The sequence below is a fragment of the Schistocerca serialis genome, chromosome 1 (genome assembly GCF_023864345.2).
Source record: "Schistocerca serialis cubense isolate TAMUIC-IGC-003099 chromosome 1, iqSchSeri2.2, whole genome shotgun sequence".
NCBI classification, from domain to species: Eukaryota; Metazoa; Arthropoda; class Insecta; order Orthoptera; family Acrididae; genus Schistocerca; species Schistocerca serialis.
In genome coordinates, this window is record NC_064638.1 from 919,001,451 (window position 1) to 919,020,493 (window position 19,043).

Genomic DNA, 19,043 nt, shown 5'->3' on the forward strand with positions numbered 1-19,043 from the left:
GGACGAAACGGTTGGTATCTGTGGTATAGGAGGGTAGGTTCCGGGTGATACGTTGATGGTGTTGGTCTACGAGAGCAGAGATTGTCTCAGTGGGGGCACAGTAACGGGACACAATAGGACGTCCTGGGGGGTTGGATTTATGGACTTTAGGAAGCACGTAGAAGGTAGGATTGCGGGGAGTGGTAGGGGTGAATAGAGAGATGGACTACAGGGAGAGGTTCTGGGATTGGCCTAAGGATTTGAGGAGTAACTGGAGATCCTGCTGAATTTCTGGAATGGGATCACTGCAGCAAGTGAGTCAAAAAATGAAACATTTCTATGGTGTTCTCAGTGTTATGAAAATTTTTGCTTTTCATGTTTTTACAATGCTATCACTGGCTTGTGTGAGAGAGATCTGTGGTATGGAATAATGAACACAGTCCAAGTAAAAGGTATTTGATGATTCATTTCTAGCTCAAAAATTTAATTTGTAATGGTTTTGTATCTCAATCAGTAAAAAAGGAACACTTAAAACATTACTTTGTTGCCTATCTGTCTGTCTGTCCATCTGACTACTCAAAATCTTTGTTTTTAGGTATGGGTAGAGGTATCAAGTTGAAATTTATGTCACATACTAAGATCAATGGTCCCTTGATGGTATAAGAAACATTAGCATCTTAGTCAATGCAGTCAAAAGGTGTGACCATTTATGTCACATATTTTGATACCTGCAAACTCACTCATTAAAATGTAGAGAGTTCTTCAGCTTGATGTAGAATCATTAAATTTGACGAGAAGTACAATTTTATAGTACAAGTAAAGGAAAAAATCAGAAAATTGTTAATTTTTAAATACATCACATGAAAAGAAATTCTATTTTTGTTTGTTATCAGACCTCAAACTTTAAATTAAAACATTCATGAAAGTCTTTGAATTCATGGAACCGATATCTTGCCAGTAACAGATTTGACAACAGGCAAAAACTGTTGAGATCCTCAGTTCCTGGAATGGATGAACTGTCCATTTTTTTAAAATTTAAACAATCTTTGTTTACAATCTTTTATAAAAGATCATAGTTAAGAATTTATATTTCCAATGAAAAGTGGAATTTTATGTGTGATATGACAGTAGAAGTAGGAAGACTTGCATATTCCATGAAAATTATAATTAGACATGTGTTAATTGGCATATATTTCTTGAATTTTATCTATAAATTATGTAGGTATTCTAATTGAACAAAATGTAATGATATAAACAAGACAACTAGCAATCCAGTATTTACCAGTACTGTGCACCACCCATTATATATTTTATAGTTCATGAGAATGTTCATAGAGCATTCACCCTTGTTTGAAAATTTTGCATTGGTTACATATCAAACCCAGGCTACCCATGCAACGATCAAGCAAGTCTATCACAGATCCATGTTGAAAAATTAGCCTGGCATTAGTAAACTAAAGTCACTTAGAAAACTTAAAAACCGATTTTCTTGAGAATTTTTGAAAGTTGCATTCTTTGGGTGATTGTATTTTAGTTCTGAACTTCACTAACCAAAATATAAAAAATTAAAAGAATCTGATTGCACTGTGATCTCCTTGTGAAACGGAGAAAATAATTTCCCCTAATCCAAAAGACTTCTAACTACATATGGATAACTCTGAAAATTTATGCTTGTGAATTTTTAATGGTTTGTGACAATACTTCTTCATTATTAAGCTTATTAGTATCGTTATAAGAATTAAAAATTAACAAATTCAGATTTTCAGGTCTAACTCTATGGTGTTAGAAGAAATTATTTTATACTTCTTTATTGGATTTAAAAAGAGGCATATTAAAATAGATTTTTATTTAAATAATTATTACCTTGTTTCAACTTCATTTTCAATATAAACAACTGAAAATTCATCATTCTTGTTGTAACAGCAGGTTTGCTGAGTCACTTGACTGAATTCCAAAGGATTAGAACACTCAGTTATTTGGGTTTGTTTCTTCAATGGCTCTATGAATAATGGACAGTGAGTTAAAGACTGGTACCTATAAATGGGTAGAAAGAAAGGAAGAAATAACTCATGGATGACCAGTATCTGAGAAGAAAAGTATACAATCCCAAAGCCCACCCTCCACTCTATGAACCTATCAGTAGCAGGGCTTGACTGACAAGGCAGAAGGTAGAGGTGTTCATGAATTCTAGAGAAATGTGACTGCTGGCCTTTCCTTCTGCAGGCCCTAAAAATGGTTCCGGGCTCCCTGACTATGGACCTTCATTTAGAACAAACAGTTCCTGTTGTCATGCAAAATAAGGGGAAGGCAACCAGTCACCTATAATGGATCAATGTGTGGAACACAGTAACATATCACAGGAAGCAGCATTCATGCTAGCTTTTGAGCACTACCTCTTTTCCTTGCAGTAGTATTCACATTTACACACACAACCATACAGACACCCAAACACACCCTCCCTTGGCCATAGCAAGACTAATTATTGATACTCAATTATTGAAAACATTAGCTTGAGCTGATGGAGGTAGGGAGGGCGTAGGGAAGGACATAGGGAGGGGAAAGTAGTAATGAGGTAGGTCTTTGGACAAAGGACTTCACAGCTGCACAACAAAGTGAAAAAATAATCTTGCTAGAGCCTTTACTGACAGACATTATACTATCCAGCTCATCCACAAACAAGTCTCCAATGCCCCTCTGACACCCGTAAACCTATTAACCAGTGACTGAGCAGCACTCCACTAATCACCCAAGCTCAACCACATTCTCCACCAGGGCTTCGTATACCTCTCATCGCACACTGAAGTGACAGATATCCTACCAAAAGTCCTACTCACATTCCTCTATCTACTGTTTTGCTATCCACTCAACCTTCCAGAATGGAGGACATTTATCACAGTGGGACAGGAGGATACTGTTTACAGGAAAATTAGAGAGACCTTTGGAGAAAAGAGAAGCAGCTGTATGAATATCAAGAGCCAGAGGGAAAACCAGTACTAAACTGAGAAAGGAAAGCTGGAACATGGATGAAATATAGAGGGGCTACACAAGGAAAATGAACTTGAAGGTAATGTTATAGGCAGGGAAGAGGAAGTAGATGGTGATGATGATATGGGAAAAATGATACTGCAAGAAAAACTTGACAGAGCATTTAAAGACATAAGCTGAAAAAAGTTCCCTGTAGAAGATAATATTTTGTCAGAAATGTTGAGATCCTTGGGAGAGCCTACTGTGACAAAGCTATTCCATGTCGTATGCAAGGTATATGAGTCATGTGAAATGCCATCAGACTTCAATAAGAATGCAATAATTCAAATTCAAAAGAAAGCATATGTTGAGAAATGTGAAGGTTACTGAAATATCATTTTATTAAGCCACACTTGCAAAATACCAACACACACAATTTACAGAAGGGTAGAAAAACTGGTAGAGACCAGCCTCTGGAAAGATCAGTTGGGTTCTTCAGAAATGAAGGAACACACAAAGAAATACTGATCCTTCAACTTATGTTAGAAAGATAGACTGAAGAAAGGCAAACTTGTGTTTACAGCTTTTGTAACATTAGAGAAAGCTTTTGTCAATGTTGAGACTGGACTACGCTCTTTGACATTCTGAAGGTAACAGGTATAAAACTGGGGAAATGAAAGGTTGTATACAAATTGTATAGAAATCAGATTACAGTTACAAGACTCAAAACAGTGGTTGAGAAGGGAGTGATACAGATACATAACCTATCCCTGACATGATTCAGTGAGTGAGCTAGGAATGGCTAGAGGTTAAATGTAAAGATTTAGAAACATATATCACATGAGGAAAGAGAGATGCCACCTACAGGAAAATTAAAGATGTCTTTGGAGAAAAAGAGAAGCAGGTATATATCAAGAGCTCAGATGGAAAATCAGTCCTAAGCAAAAAAGGGAAAGCTGAGAAGTGAAAGGAGTATAGAGATGGTTTATACAAGGGAGATGTATTTGAGGGAAATATTACAGAAATGGAAGAGGATGTAGCTGAAGATGAGAGGTGAGATATGATACTGTGAGAAGAATTTGACAGACCACTGAAAGATCTAAGCTGAAACGGGGCCCTGGGAGTCAACAACATTCTTTCAGAACTGATGGTAGCCTTGGGAGAGTCAGCCATAACAAAACTTTCCATCTGGTGTATAAGATATATGAGATAGGTGGAAGATCCTCAGACTTCGAGAAGAATATAATAATTCCAATTCCAAAGAAAGCAGGTGCTGACAGATGGAGTATTACTGAACTATTAGTTTAATAAATCATGGTTTGCAAAACTCTAACACAAATTCTGTACAGACAAATGGAAAGAAGTGGTACAAACTGACCTTAGGGAAGATTAGTTTGGATTACAGAGAAATGTAGGAACATGCAAGACAATACTGACCCTACGACTTCTCTTAGATGATAAGTTAAGGAAAGATAAACCTAGGTTTATAGCATTTGTTGACTTAGAGAAAGCTTTTGAAAATGTTGACTGGAATATTCCCTTTGAAATTTTGAAGGTGATATGAGTAAAATACAGGGAGAAAAAGGCTATTTACAACTTGTATAGAAACCAGACAGCATTGTGAGAGATGAGGAGCACAAAAGGGAAGCAATGGTTGAGAAGGGTGTGTGACATGTTTGTTGACTACTCCTGGTGTCATTCCATCTGTACATTGAGCAAAAAGTACATTGAGTAAAACGTAAAAAATTTGGAGAAGGAGTTAAAGTCAAGGAAGAAGAAATAAAAGCTTTGAGGTTTGCCAAAGGCATTATAATTCTGTCAGAGACAGCAAAGGGCTTGGGTGAGCATTTGAATGGAATGGGCAGTGTTTTGAAAAGCAGGATATAAGATGAAAATCGACAAAAGTAAAACATGGGTAATGGAACGTAGTCAAATTAAATCAAGTGATGCTGAGGGAATTAGATTAGTAAATGAGACACCAAAAGTGTCACAGATTGTGATATACAATGGGGCAGGTCATTAAGATCCACAATGAAAAAGAAGGGGGCCAAGGACAGAGCCCTGTGGAACACGTGCGCCAAATTTTACTAAGTGGAATGTCTATTTCTAATTGAGACTAACTGCCTTTCATTGTTCAGGGAGGTAGAAATTACTGCTAATGTCAATTTGTGTACACCATAGTATTCCCATTCTGTTAGTAATGTTTAAAAAGGAATGCAGCCAAATGATTGACTTTGATGAATAAAACAGGTGACACCATCTTCTTGTTTTTGAAAGCTGATATTGTCTGATCAACATTTCCAGAACAGCTGCATTGGTACTTTTACTTGATGGAAAACCATACTCATTGTTGCAAATGACGTTATGCTATTCAAGATAATTGCTTTATTGAATGTACATGACTGATTCAAAAAATTTTAGAGTATTGGTACAACAGAATCTGGTTTGTAGTTCTAGGGAGTTTTTTCCAACAATTTGAATACTGGTGTAGCTTTTGAGATTCTTAATGAATCTGGAAAATGTACTCTAAACACATGTTGAAAATGAAACTTAGCGGCTTACCTATCAAGTGAACTTTACTTGAATTTAAATTCTATGAGGATAGGATAGATGGTCAGATGTAACCTGGACCAAGGAATCACCCTGACATTTGCCTGAAATGATTTAGTAAAGTTACAGAAAACCTAAATCAGGATGGCTAGAAAGAGATACTCCATCCTCCCCAATATGAGGTCAGTGTCTGAACTGCACTGCTTTTATTGCACAATATTCTTTATTATACACAAAATTTGCTCTAGATAACTTACAGAATAAAACATAGTTTTTTCTCCATTGCTGCTCATGTTCAGGACACCTGCTGGTAACTTCTGTAGTATGTAATGAAAATGAAAAGTATTTAATATTCTTATGCACTATCTGACAACTCATAGTAATACATCAAATCAGTATACTTGTTTCAAAAAGTTACTTGAAGATGCAGGTTTGAATAATGCCAAAAGAAAATTAACAATCAACATCCCTGTTAATTGCAGTGTCAAGCAGACTCAAAAGTATAGTGCACACTATAATACTCTTACCAGTGGATCACTTTAAATCATGAAAAATGAAATCATTTTATGATTGTTTATCCCAGGTTCTGTTCTTAATAATAACATGATAGTTAGCTCACATTGTTCATGATTTATCATCATAAATATTAGACAAGTTTCTCAATAAGTTCTTCTTTACACAAGCAAGGGCAGAATAGCAACTAAATGGGTTTTCATAAATTCTCATAATTCAGTGAGCAAAAGAAGAAGCATGACAGAAATTCACATTACATGCACATATACATTTCGAATCTTATGTGACCAAGAACAGAGATTACCAGTATCGCAGATCATGAAAGTTTGTTCATGAGATATCACATTATGAAAACATGGGCAGGATTGCTATGTAAAAATGACTGCTGCCATTCTGGTTTCACACACTTCAACATTTTTTTCACAAGGGCCAAATTATTTTCATAGATTCATTTCATTTCTTTCCCTTTGCTTTAGGGTTAAAATGAGAAGGTATAGTTAGGAATACACCATGATTGTCATTACATCATATCCCACATCTATTCAATTGGAGACAGGTCCAGAGATCATGTTGGCCAGGGACATTGCTGCACATTTTGCATAGCACACTGAGTTTCACGGGTGGGCAAGCATTATCCTATTGGGACAACACAACACCTTACTGTTGCAACAACAGCAAAAGAATGGGTCTAACTACATTCTGCATGTAACACATGCTGGTTAGCACTGCACCCAGAAAGATCAAAGGTGAACAAGAGTTTTAGCTTATCACATCCCAGACGATAAGGCCTGGGGCAGGGCCAGTGTGTCTTGGATGCATACACTCTACAAGACCGTACTCATCAAGTTTACATCATACGTGCCTACAACCTTCATTTGTATGCAGGATTCATCACTGAAGACCATAGCACACCATTCCATCTTCAAGTGATGCCGTAAAGGCACAAGTCAAGCCATGCATGTCAGTCTTGCGGTGTGACTGGAAGATGGGCTAGAGGTGCGTGTACCCATAGACCCACTGCTAATAATCAGTTTGCAACAGTTTGGTTGACATGTCTGGGCTCACAAGCGCTCTTATCTGCGCTGTGGTAGCTGTAAAATCTGCTACTGCTGCACTCACAATGCGACGATTCTGGCGGGCGTCTGTGCTGTGTGAACATCCAGTGCCTCCTCTAAAAGTGTGAGAATGTTCAGCTGGCCACTGGTACCAGCATAATTGCACAACTGACGCAGCATGTCCAACTTGTGTGACAATTCTTTGAAAGAACTATCCTGTCACTTGAAGGCCCCCTTTCAAACTTGCTCAGCTGGCTGTAAAAGGCACAAGTGCACCTCTGTGGCATGATTGCCTGCTTGTTTCACACATTTGCACCACACCGAGTCTTCTGGCTTGAGCATTCCCTATTAAAGTTTAGACCCCAATGGCACTCTGATAGGTATTCCACTATACTGTATGATGGCAGACAGCATTGAAACCATTATCAGTATATTTATCTTCCCCCAGGTGGCATATACTGTCATCAGATCAAAATTGCCATTGTCTTTCCAGGTGCTCTAATGTTTTTTTCAGGCAGTGTATCTTTCACCCTGGATTAAAAGTTTCATAATGCTGCTCCATCATTTGATCTGAATATTATGGAAAACCACTGAAAATTGCAAGAGGAACCTTCAGCTTCATGAGACATTTGATCATTTTGCTTGATTTTTCTTTTGATAAATGGAACATGCAATAGAGATCTGTATACAGCACCCGTCTTGAATATTTCTGACTACTTTAGATGTGTCTATCGACTGGAGGATTTCACAGTCTTTTAATAATGATATGTTAACAACCATAACTCTTTTTGGTCCTTCATTTTGGATTTTTTAATGTGTAGCAGCATAAATAGTAGGTCACATCATTTGTATATGGGGTAAGTGGAGTGTCATCTTGAAACCATAGCCGAGGGTTTGATATGTTTGGTTCATCTATGATCCTTGGGGTGCTATCAGGTACAGCTCATGTGATTGCTATCCAGCATCAAATGGCAGCAACTCTGGAAACAGCTGTACAACAAATGTCAACAATATGCAACAGCAATAAATACAGTATGACAATTCAAAAAAAAAATTTTAACTCGACGCAGAAGTTCTTAACATTCTGAAAAACATTTTAACCTAACATAAACTGGAATCATGAGAGTCTGAGTAAAGCAGCCTGCAGTACAAATTATTTGACAATGGTAAGCAGAATTTTTTCTGATAGCTGAAGCAGTTCACTATCCATCATTTCATGACTCACACCAAATATTAGAGATAATGTCAGTTGAGCACTGTACATAAAACCAACAAGCCCATTCTCGCAGTGTCTTTGCAGTTACCCAGTCACAATAATAACAACTTATATATTGGTTTGTTGCATAAGTTCATAGCTTTTCCCATAAGTTTAATCAACACAACAGATACACATAACAGAGACTTTGATCATCAATAATACACACATCAAAAAAAAGTTTTTCATCACCCCAGTTCCCAGAAGTTCTGAAGATAGATGTTGACTGTGGATATTGTATCACAGAAACAGTCCCTTTGACTGTTCAGAGATGTCATTAACCCCAGCCACAGATGTAAACAACCATGCACGAGCAGCGCCTATTAGATGGAGGGAGTCTGACAGCCAATCAGTTCCAGTCATTCCACCAGGAAGGAGGTACACGGCTCGTGTTGTCTGTAGTTCAACCAGGCCTAGATGGTCAGTACGTGTTTTGATAGCGTCCACATTGTTACTTTGTGCCAGGAAGGGCTCTCAACAAGGGAAGTGTCCAGGCATCTGGGAGTGAACCAAAGTGATGTTGTTTGGACATGGAGGAGAAACAGAGAGACAGAAACTCTCGATGACATGCCTCGCTGAGGTCGCGCAAGAGCTATTACTGCAGTGGGTGACTGCTACCTATGGATTATGGCTCAGAGGAACCCTGACAGCAACACCACCATGTTGAGTAAGGCTTTTTGTGCAGCTACAGGACGTCGTGTTATGACTCAAACTGTGCACAATAGGCTGCATGGAGCGCAACTACACTCCCAACATCCATGGTGAGGTCCATCTTTGCAACCACGACACCTTACAGCATGGTACAGATGGGCCAAACAACATGCCAGATGGACCGCTCAGGATTGGCATTATGTTCTCTCCACCACTGAGTGTCACATATGCCTTCAACCAGACAATCATGTGAGGCATATTTGGAGGCAATCTGGTCAGGCTGAATGCCTTAGACACACTGTCCAGTGAGTGCAGCAAGGTGGAAGTTCCCTGCTGTTTTGAGATGGCATTATGTGGGCCCTGCATACGCTGCTGGTAGTCATGGAAGGTATCGTAACAGCTGTATGATATGTGAATGCCATTCTCCGACTGAGAGTGCAACCACATCGGCAGCATATTGTCAAGGCATTCATCTTCATGGACGACAACTTGATATGACCCACCAACAGTGCCTTGATGAACTTGTGGATAGTGTGCCACGATTAATACAGGCATGCATAAGTGCAAGAGGATGTGCCACTGGGTATCAGAGGTACTGGTGTGTACAGCAATCTGTACCAGCACCTCTGAAGGTCTCGCTGTTGGTGGTACAATATGCAATGTGTGGTTTTCATGTGCCATAAAAAGGGCAGAAATGATGCTTATGTTGATCTCTATTCCAATTTTGTGTACAGGTTCCAGAACTCACAGAACCGAGGTGATGAAAAATTTTTTTTGATGTGTATATTTTCTTTCACTATTTACAACATTCTGCCAATACAGGGTTAACTTTTCAATTTTGCAACTGTAGATATCACATGGTTTTGAGGCAAAGAACTCAGCGAGCCACATTAGGAGCACATTTTCATCCAGAAAGGAAGTTCCTTGAAGGTCGTTTGGTAGGGAACAGAAACGGTAAAAATCTGAAAGTGTAAGACCAGGTGAACAAGGTAGGTGTGAAATGACTCCCTAAACCAGCTCCTCTATAGTGTTTTTTGTCAGTCCAGCAGAATATTGGCAAGTGTTATCGAGGGGTTGTGTCACTTCACACAGTCTTCCCAGTTGTTGTTCTTGGAATGCATCTGTGAGACATCCCAGTTGTTGACAGTACAAGTCAGCAGTCATGGTTCAGGGAAGATATATGTAGTATTCCACAATGTCACTGTTATACCAGATGCATAACATTGTCTTTTGTGGATGCATGCAGATCTTCGTCTAGGGAGTTGCTGCTTTGTTTGGCCTCAACCATGCTTTTTTTTTCCTTATTTTATCATAAAGACACCATTTCTCATTACCAGGATAGGAATGGTCAGTACTGTTCGTGTGGCTTAGAGCATGTGGAATCTATACATTCAATATTTGAACCTTCCCATGTGGCCAAGACAGACACGAAGCCCATGCCTACTACAGTAGTACAAGTTTCTATGCCGACTAGCTCTGCAGATGATGAAGAAATTGATGAAATGTATGATGAGATAAAAGAAATTATTCAGGTAGTGAAGGGAGACAAAAATTTAATAGTCATGGGTGACTGGAATTCGAGAGTAGGAAAAGGGAGAGAAGGAAACATAGTAGGTGAATATGGATTGGGGGAGAGAAATGAAAGAGGAAGCCTTCTGGTAGAATTTTGCACAGAGCATAACTTAATCATAGCTAACACTTGGTTCAAGAATCATAAAAGAAGGTTGTAAACGTGGAAGAATCCTGGAGATACTAGAAGGTATCAGACAGATTATATAATGGTAAGACAGAGATTTAGGAACCTTGTTTTAAATTGTAAAACATTTCCAGGGGCAGATGTGGACTCTGACCACAATGTATTGGTTATGAACTGTAGATTAAAACTGAAGAAACTGCAAAAAGGTGGGAATTTAAGGAGATGGGACCTGGATAAACTGACTAAACCAGAGGTTGTACAGAGTCTCAGGGAGAGCATAAGGGAGCAATTGACAGGAATGGGGGAAAGAAATACAGAGGAAGAAGAATCGGCAGCTCTGAGGAATAAAGTAGTGAAGGCAGCAGAGGATCAAGTAGGAAAAAAGACGAGGGCTAGTAGAAATCCTTGGGTAACAGAAGACATATTGAATTTAATTGATGAAAGAAGAAAATATAAAAATGCGGTATATGAAGCAGGCAAAAAGGAATACGAACGTCTCAAAAATGAGATCGACAGGAAGTGCAAAATGGCTAAGCAGGGATGACTAGAGGACAAATTAAGGATGTAGAGGCTTATCTCACTAGGGGTAAGATAGATACTGCCTACAGGAAAATTAAAGAGACCTTTGGAGAAAAGAGAGCCACTTGTATGAAAATCAAGAGGTCAGATGGAAACCCAGTTCTAAGCAAAGAAGGGAAAGCAGAAAGGTGGAAGGAGTATATAGAGGGTCTATACAAGGGCGATGTACTTGAGGACAATATTATGGAAATGGAAGAGGATGTAGATGAAGATGAAATGGGAGATATGATGCTGCGTGAAGAGTTTGACAGAGCACTGAAAGACCTGAGTCGAAACAAGGCCCCGGGAGTAGACAACATTCCATTGGAACTACTGATGGCCTTGGGAGAGCCAGTCCTGACAAAACTCTACCATCTGGTGAGCAAGATGTATGAGACAGGTGAAATACCCTGAGACTTCAAGAAGAATATAATAATTCCCATCCCAAAGAAAGCAGGTGTTGACAGATGTGAAAATTACCAAACAATCAGTTTAACAAGCCACAGCTGCAAAATACTAACGCAAATTCTTTACAGACGAATGGAAAAACTGGTAGAAGCCGACCTCAGCGAGGATCAGTTTGGATTCCACAGAAATGTTGGAACATGTGAGGCAATACTGACCCTACGACTTATCTTAGAAAATAGATTAAGGAAAGGCAAACCTACATTTCTAGCATTTGTAGACTTAGAGAAAGCTTTTGACAATGTTGACTGGAATACTCTCTTTCAAATTCTAAAGGTGGCAGGGGTAAAATACAGGGAGCGATAGGCTATTTACAATTTGTACATAAACCAGAAGGCAGTTATAAGAGTCGAGGGGCATGAAAGGGAAGCAGTGGTTGGGAAGGGAGTGAGACAGGGTTGTAGCCTGTCCCTGATGTTATTCAATCTGTATATTGAGCAAGCAGAAAAGGAAACAAAAGAAAAATTCGGAGTACGTATAAAAGTCCGTGGAGAAGAAATAAAAATGTTGAGGTTTGCCAATGACATTGTAATTCTGTTAGAGACAGCAAAGGACTTGGAAGAGCAGTTGAACGGAATGGACAGTGTCTTGAAAGGAGGATATAAGATGAACATCAACAAAAACAAAACGAGTATAATGGAATGTAGTCAAATCAAGTCGGGTGATGCTGCGGGAATTAGATTAGGAAATGAACACTTAAAGTAGTTGATGAGTTCTGCTATTTGGGGAGCAAAATAACTGAGGATGGTCGAAGTAGAGAGGATATAAAATGTAGACTGGCAATGGCAAAGAAAGCGTTTCTGAAGAAGAGAAATTTTTTAACATCGAGTATAGATTTAAGTGTCAGGAAGTCGTTTCTGAAAGTATTTGTATGGAGTGTAGCCATATATGGAAGTGAAACATGGACAATAAATGGTTTGGACAAAAAGAGAATAGAAGCTTTCGAAATGTGGTGCTACAGAAGAATGCTGAAGATTAGATGGGTAGACCACATAACTAATGAGGAGGTGTTGAATAGAATTGGGGAGAAGAGAAGTTTGTGGCACAACTGGACAAGAAGAAGGGACCGTTTGGTAGGACATGTTCTGAGGCATCAAGGGATCACAAATTTAGCATTGGAGGGCAGTGTGGAGGGTAAAAATCATAGAGGGAGACCAAGAGATGAATACACTAAGCAGATTCAGAAGGATGTAGGTTGCAGTAAGTACCGGGAGATGAAGAAGCTTGCACAGGATAGAGTAGAATGCAGAGCTGCATCAAACCAGTCTCAGGACTGAAGACAACAACAACAACATGTATGTACAGCAGTTTACCGGCACAGTTTTCTATACTAGACTAACATTTTTCATGTTCGGATTAACTGAATGTATGGATTACCAGAGTTTGGATTAGCAGGACTGCTGTACATTATGCAACAAACAACACTTCACATGACTGTTCATATAAAAACTGTTTCTTCAAGTATTAAAACAAACATAAAAAAACAGGAATTTCTTTTACATTCAGAAAATATATATTATTCTACACACGAGTCCATCTTGTAAAAAAAATATATATAGGAATTTGAATATTGCTTACACATACAGCTTTCATTGCACATGGTTAGTCTGTACCTGTTTGTCACTGTATGACCATGAGGAAGCTATATTTTGTCTGCTTTAAATATTCATGCAGTTCGTTAAGAAATACAATACTTCTTCTTCTTGTGTTACAGCCTCTGTAGGACCATGGGTAGCCCCTTCGTGGACTGCATTTTCCTCTTCTTCTCCGAGAACCTCCTCATTCTTTCTCTTCTTCTCTCCCACTCTTCTTCTGAGCTCTTCAGTTTCCATTTCTCCTGTCGGCTCCACTGGTGACACTCTAATCTTTCCCTGTATTCTTCTCTGTCATTGATCTCTGGCATATTGGTCAGTGTATATTTGTTCCTCCAATTTTCCTTTCCTTCGACCTTGATCCCCAATTCCAACCAGTCCTTCTGAAGTTCAACAACCCACTTGGTTCCTGTCTTTCCCCTTGTCCTCCCTGTTGTTTCCCACACTCTCTTTGTCATTCTGTCCATACTCATCCTAACTACATGTCCAGCAAACCTTGCCCTTTTGAGTCTGTTTTCCCCGGATATTGTTCTGCCTATAAACATATTTGGCAGTACTCCTGATGATGCTGCAATATTCAATCAATGCAGTCCTTATGTATGTCATAGCCTGGAGTTTACATGTAATTTGTGTATCCAATTATGTTATACCAAATCTGAAACTTATCGACATCTATCAGTAGTCTCATAACAAAACAGTTTTTTCTGACGTAATTACACCTGACAACACAACATCACGAACAAGAATGTATAGAGTAAAATACTATAATGATTAAGTACATCTACACTTTTTCATTTTGCCCCTTTTACCCATTTCTGTGGACATAAGGTTTTAAATCTAAAATGTTACGAACACCTAATGGCTTCTTTGACTTAGGATAAACAAGATAATAGGCGTTAGTGTGCAGAGTTCCTTGCACTTCAAAGGGACCATTATAAATATATTTGAATTTAGAAATTTATTGGTTTATTTCACTAGATTTTTCGTGAGTTTTTGTGAGAACAAAGTCCCCAATTTCGAATTTGGTCACTTTAAGGCCCTTATCATGCCTTTTAGATATTGTTTCCGCATTTTCTTTCATTCTTTTTCTTACTACGTCGTTTTTCTCTCTCAGATCCAGTTCTACATAGGGTGGAAATTGTAAGTTTTCTTCAACTATACTTTTCCTCTTATGATTAAGTAGAATTTCCTTGGGTGTAAATCCCGTAGTTTCATGGTGTAGGGTATTCATTACAATTTCAAAGTCTGCAATACACCTGTCCCATGCCTTATGACGGTGGCAGCAGAAAGTTTGACACAATCTACCTAGCTCACTCATATAGCGCTCCACGATATGTTATTTACTGGTCAATCACCTATGTCTGAGGGCTTCTTCAGTTTTTTAGCATTTGGATTATTATTAACACCACACAGACAAATTAACTGGTCCATGCTCATATACATAGCTGGATGTATGAAATTAGTAAAGCAGTGGTGAAGTTTTGGTGGCAAGCAACATGGCGGGTAACTGTACTCACAGCTCTTGATGTTCAAATGCTCTATAAAATTTCCTCTTGGCATTGGCTTTTCAACATATTAGAGGCACTCCTTTTTGCCAAGAATACCAAATAATAGCCAGATCCACATCCGAGGCAAAAATTCTTTGCAGAGCAGCTTCCAATTGCCTCTCTTAGCACTGTTGAAGTATTCAGTGCTATGGCTAGCCACAGACTGCTTACCATTCGTACCAAGGAGCCGCCCAGTTTGACTGCCAAAACCACCTTTTACATTGCGCCATGCCGCTTCCATTGCGGAGAGACTTCCCTTTGTCTTTTATGTATTACAAATACAAGTGCCCTAAGCAAGAACCATCTTTCAGCAAACACTGTCTTTTTTATAATCATACACATATTATAATAATTTATACTTTTAACAATTCATTTTGATTTTTCCATATATAAATTATAAAACTGTAATTCCCTGTCACAAATCAAGGACTTTAACTAACAAAGAATATGCACTCCATAATTGCAGATACACAGTTACATAATATAAACCTGCTTCTGATCGATAACCGTGTTATGGACCGTAGACCACAACAGCATCAGGCTGTTTGTGTTGTTCGTGATCATACTGTTCATTGTATAAACACTACACCTGGCCCACCTGTCTCGTGTAGACCTCAACACCTCCCTTCTCACAAACTTAGAGTGCGAAGGCCACTGTGGACAAATTAATGCCCATCGGACAGTCCCTGGATGACTGCCATAAAGCTCATTTTAAAAAAAGGCAGATTGTAGAGCCTGTGTGGCCACTACTGGTGGATCACTGACTGATCTACTATGGACAGTTATCCAGTCCCTAACTTACAGGACTTTGCTCAAATGTTAGCGAGTGCCAAAGTATTGAGCATTATTGACTGTAAAGCAGCATACCCCCAGATTCCCGTAGTGGACGAGGACATATGGAAGACAGCAGCCACTACACTTTTCACACTCTCTGAGTTCTTGTATACGCCTTATGGATTAAGGAGGAGAAGGATATTAGTGTTTAACGTCCCGTCGACAACAAGGTCATTAGAGACGGAGCGCAAGCTCGGGTGAGGGAAGGATGGGGAAGGAAATCGGCCGTGCCCTTTCAAAGGAACCATCCCGGCATTTGCCTGAAGTGATTTAGGGAAATCACGGAAAACCTAAATCAGGATGGCCGGAGACGGGATTGAACCGTCGTCCTCCCGAATGCCTTATGGATTAAAAAATGCTGCTTAAACATGGCAACATTTTATTGACAATGTTTCTTTCAGTTCCTCATTTTGTTATACCTATATAGATGACTTCCTTATATTCTCATGGTCTGCAGGAAAGTATGAGACTCACTCACAACAAGCCCTGGACAGACTAGCTGCCCATGGGGTCATGATTAATGAAGACGAATGTTAGCTACAACAAGTCCATGTGACATTCATCAGTCACCGAGCAGCTGCCTGAGGCATCCTCTCAACACCAAAGAAGACTGACCATATAAGTTATTTCTTGTAAACTCTAGAAGAAAAGTCAGTATCATCAGCTGAAATATAACCAAATTCAGAAACGTCTGAAACATGGTATAAATAAATTTTAATAGCTTATTTTTCACAAAAACTGTACTTCCCAGAAGCAATTTTGCATCTGTAGAATTAAAGTTTCAAACTATTATATCACAACGCAGGAATAAGACACAAACTAAAAATCAGCATGGGTGAAAGTCACATGCCTGTAATACATGCTAAGTAAGTGCAAGGGCCGTACAGAAGCCAGTAATTATGAGCTGTGGTCATGAAACAGTGTGATGACTTTGTAATGCTATTGCAAATATAATACTGCCATTAATCTGCATATCTTAAAATTTTTTTTGTTCCATAATAATTTTGAAAATTAAGAAAATACTATAATGAGAGTAAGCTTTTGTTAAGTGTAGTTTATCTGTTTAAAATAAGCTCTTTGACGTAGGTGGAACAAATGTATTAAAACATATTTTGTAAATAATTATGTAATATTTCAAGTACAACTGTAATTAATTATGTCAATTTTGTTTGTATATGCTGTCATGCAATTGTAGATGGTTCATACTTAGGGTTTTTGTAAGCAGAAGTGTAAATTGAAAGGGTGTAGGGATCATAGGTAGAACAGAACTCTGTTCTGTGGTGGAATGGAAAAGGTGGTGTGGCGCGCAAGTGGCTTATACAGTCAGTAGCTGCCCTGCAAGTGGTGAACATGCATTACGTTGGTCAAACACTAGAGGCCCTGAATTTACCTGCAAGACTGGGTTGTTGGCCTCGGACGTGTTCTATATGATTGGCGCAGTATGGCAATAAATTAATAGCTCAGAAATTTGCAATTTTATTGTCGCCATCGAGAGGAAGACAGAGCTATGTACATCAAGAGCTGTACCTGCGCAATGTTACTATGCAGCACCACCTCATGCCGCCTTCGACACCAGTAACAGGCAAAGTACTTTATTTAGAAGTGTATCACTGTATGAACCATCCATCTTCAATCAGTGGAATATAAGTATTAAATGTACCTTTGTGTTTATCTGTAAGTTTCCTATTTCCTTTATCTCAGTAGGGTCCTTACCTAAATGAATTTATTCCGAGTATCCTGATGTTTATTGAAGCTTGAATAATAGTAAATTACTGGCTATAGTACTGTTTTGGTAGTAAATTCTGAAAATCATTATTAAATAGTAAAGTTTGCATGTATCAGTTTAAGGGCCACCACTTTGCGTGACCATGAGGATAAGTTTTCAATAGTATTTCTGAAAGTAAAGTAACATAATTGTTTAACTGCAACAATCTCAACAGTAATTGTTCATGTTGCTTCTCCATGTCAAAGAAAGCCAGAAAAATATTGGTGTTAGTAAAACATTAACAAATAACAGTCCTAAAGAAATCAAATTTAGTTGCGTTAAATAATAGTTTTGGTCATATGAATGATAGCTATAAGTTTAATATTTTTTTGTATCCTTGTTGAAACATATGTGTGTCTTCTTTAAATAATTACTGAAATATAGTGATAAATTCCATAAGTAACAGAAAGTGGGATTAATAGTACTTACTGCCAAGTGACCGTAGTAAGTGAAAGTAGTTATTTATTCAGTGTCGAAAACTGACTTCATCTTTTTGTGTAGACGCTGTGCCTGATTTGGGCTGGCAGCCGTTTTATTAAGCGAAACAGTTTATTGTTATAACAGGCTTTGTCTGATAAAAGGTTTCCAAAAGTAATTATTCTCACTGCTTTTCCCCCAAACTGTATGATTCGGAGAAAAATAGTTTGATATTTTACCAATGGGTTGAACACAGTTAAAATTGATGGTTTGGAGTGTTAGTGCTGTGTGATTTTGTGGTGGTGTTCCTGGTGCTACTTACTGCACAGTTCTGACATTCCGATTCGCGGATCTTCCATCTTTACAGTGGTAGAACTTAAACGTTCTGGTACCATATTGATGAGAACGCAAAAGTACCATTGCAACTTGACAGCAGTGTCATGAGCTAGGTTCATCAAATGAGACAAACATCTAGTGTAGGTTCATCAAATTATACAAACATATAGCGATGATGATTTTTTCCCCCCCCAAAAGATAATATATTTTGGTCAAATTGTTTGAGGCTAACAATTCTTCAATAAGTCTAAATATGGGCAGACTCTTTGCTCTAGTGCAATAACTTTATAAGAAGCACCACCAAGATAGATTTTGAGAACACACCCTATTTTAACACTATGCTTTGTTTTCAGTTACATGACATTATAAATGGATAGTGTGTTGTACTTTTCAAAAGGACTTTGTAGACTTGATAAGGTTTCGCTGTGAAGTTCTGTATTTTGGTGCAAGTGTATGAAAATATGAAATTGGGGCCCCTACAAATTCAAAGTAAAACTGAAAGCTTATTGTATTATACTGTTTGTATTGCTGTCAGCTGTCTGAGAAGTACCAACATTAATTGTTTATAGGCTAATATTCTTATGGTAAATAAATACCTTCTTTGCTAAACATCATTATTGCTGTGTAAATATAATACTAGTAATTGGCAAGGGGGGGGGGGGGGGGATGAGGAAACGGTACCTTTATCCAAGGTAACATCTTATCTGCTAGTTTCAGTAATTCACATTTTGCCTCTATAACCACAAATCATATATAGCAATGCAGGAAATTTATTGTCAATAAAGTCTACAGAGCTAGTTTCTAACAGCTGCTACACTTCATTGATTTATATGTTGATAATGTCTCCTTGATGATGACATCCATGA

General features: G+C 38.4%; 1 protein-coding gene across 1 annotated transcript in view; it reads left to right on the top strand.

Moving 5' to 3' along the window:
• LOC126412337 (CUE domain-containing protein 1) overlaps window positions 1–17,269 on the top strand; it is a 222,038-nt gene extending 204,769 nt beyond the window's left edge. Inside the window, exon 8 of the mRNA XM_050081892.1 lies at window positions 16,117–17,269. The gene's annotated coding sequence lies outside the window, so the exon portion shown is untranslated. The remainder of the gene's footprint in view (window positions 1–16,116) is intronic.
• Window positions 17,270–19,043: the final 1,774 nt, after the last annotated feature.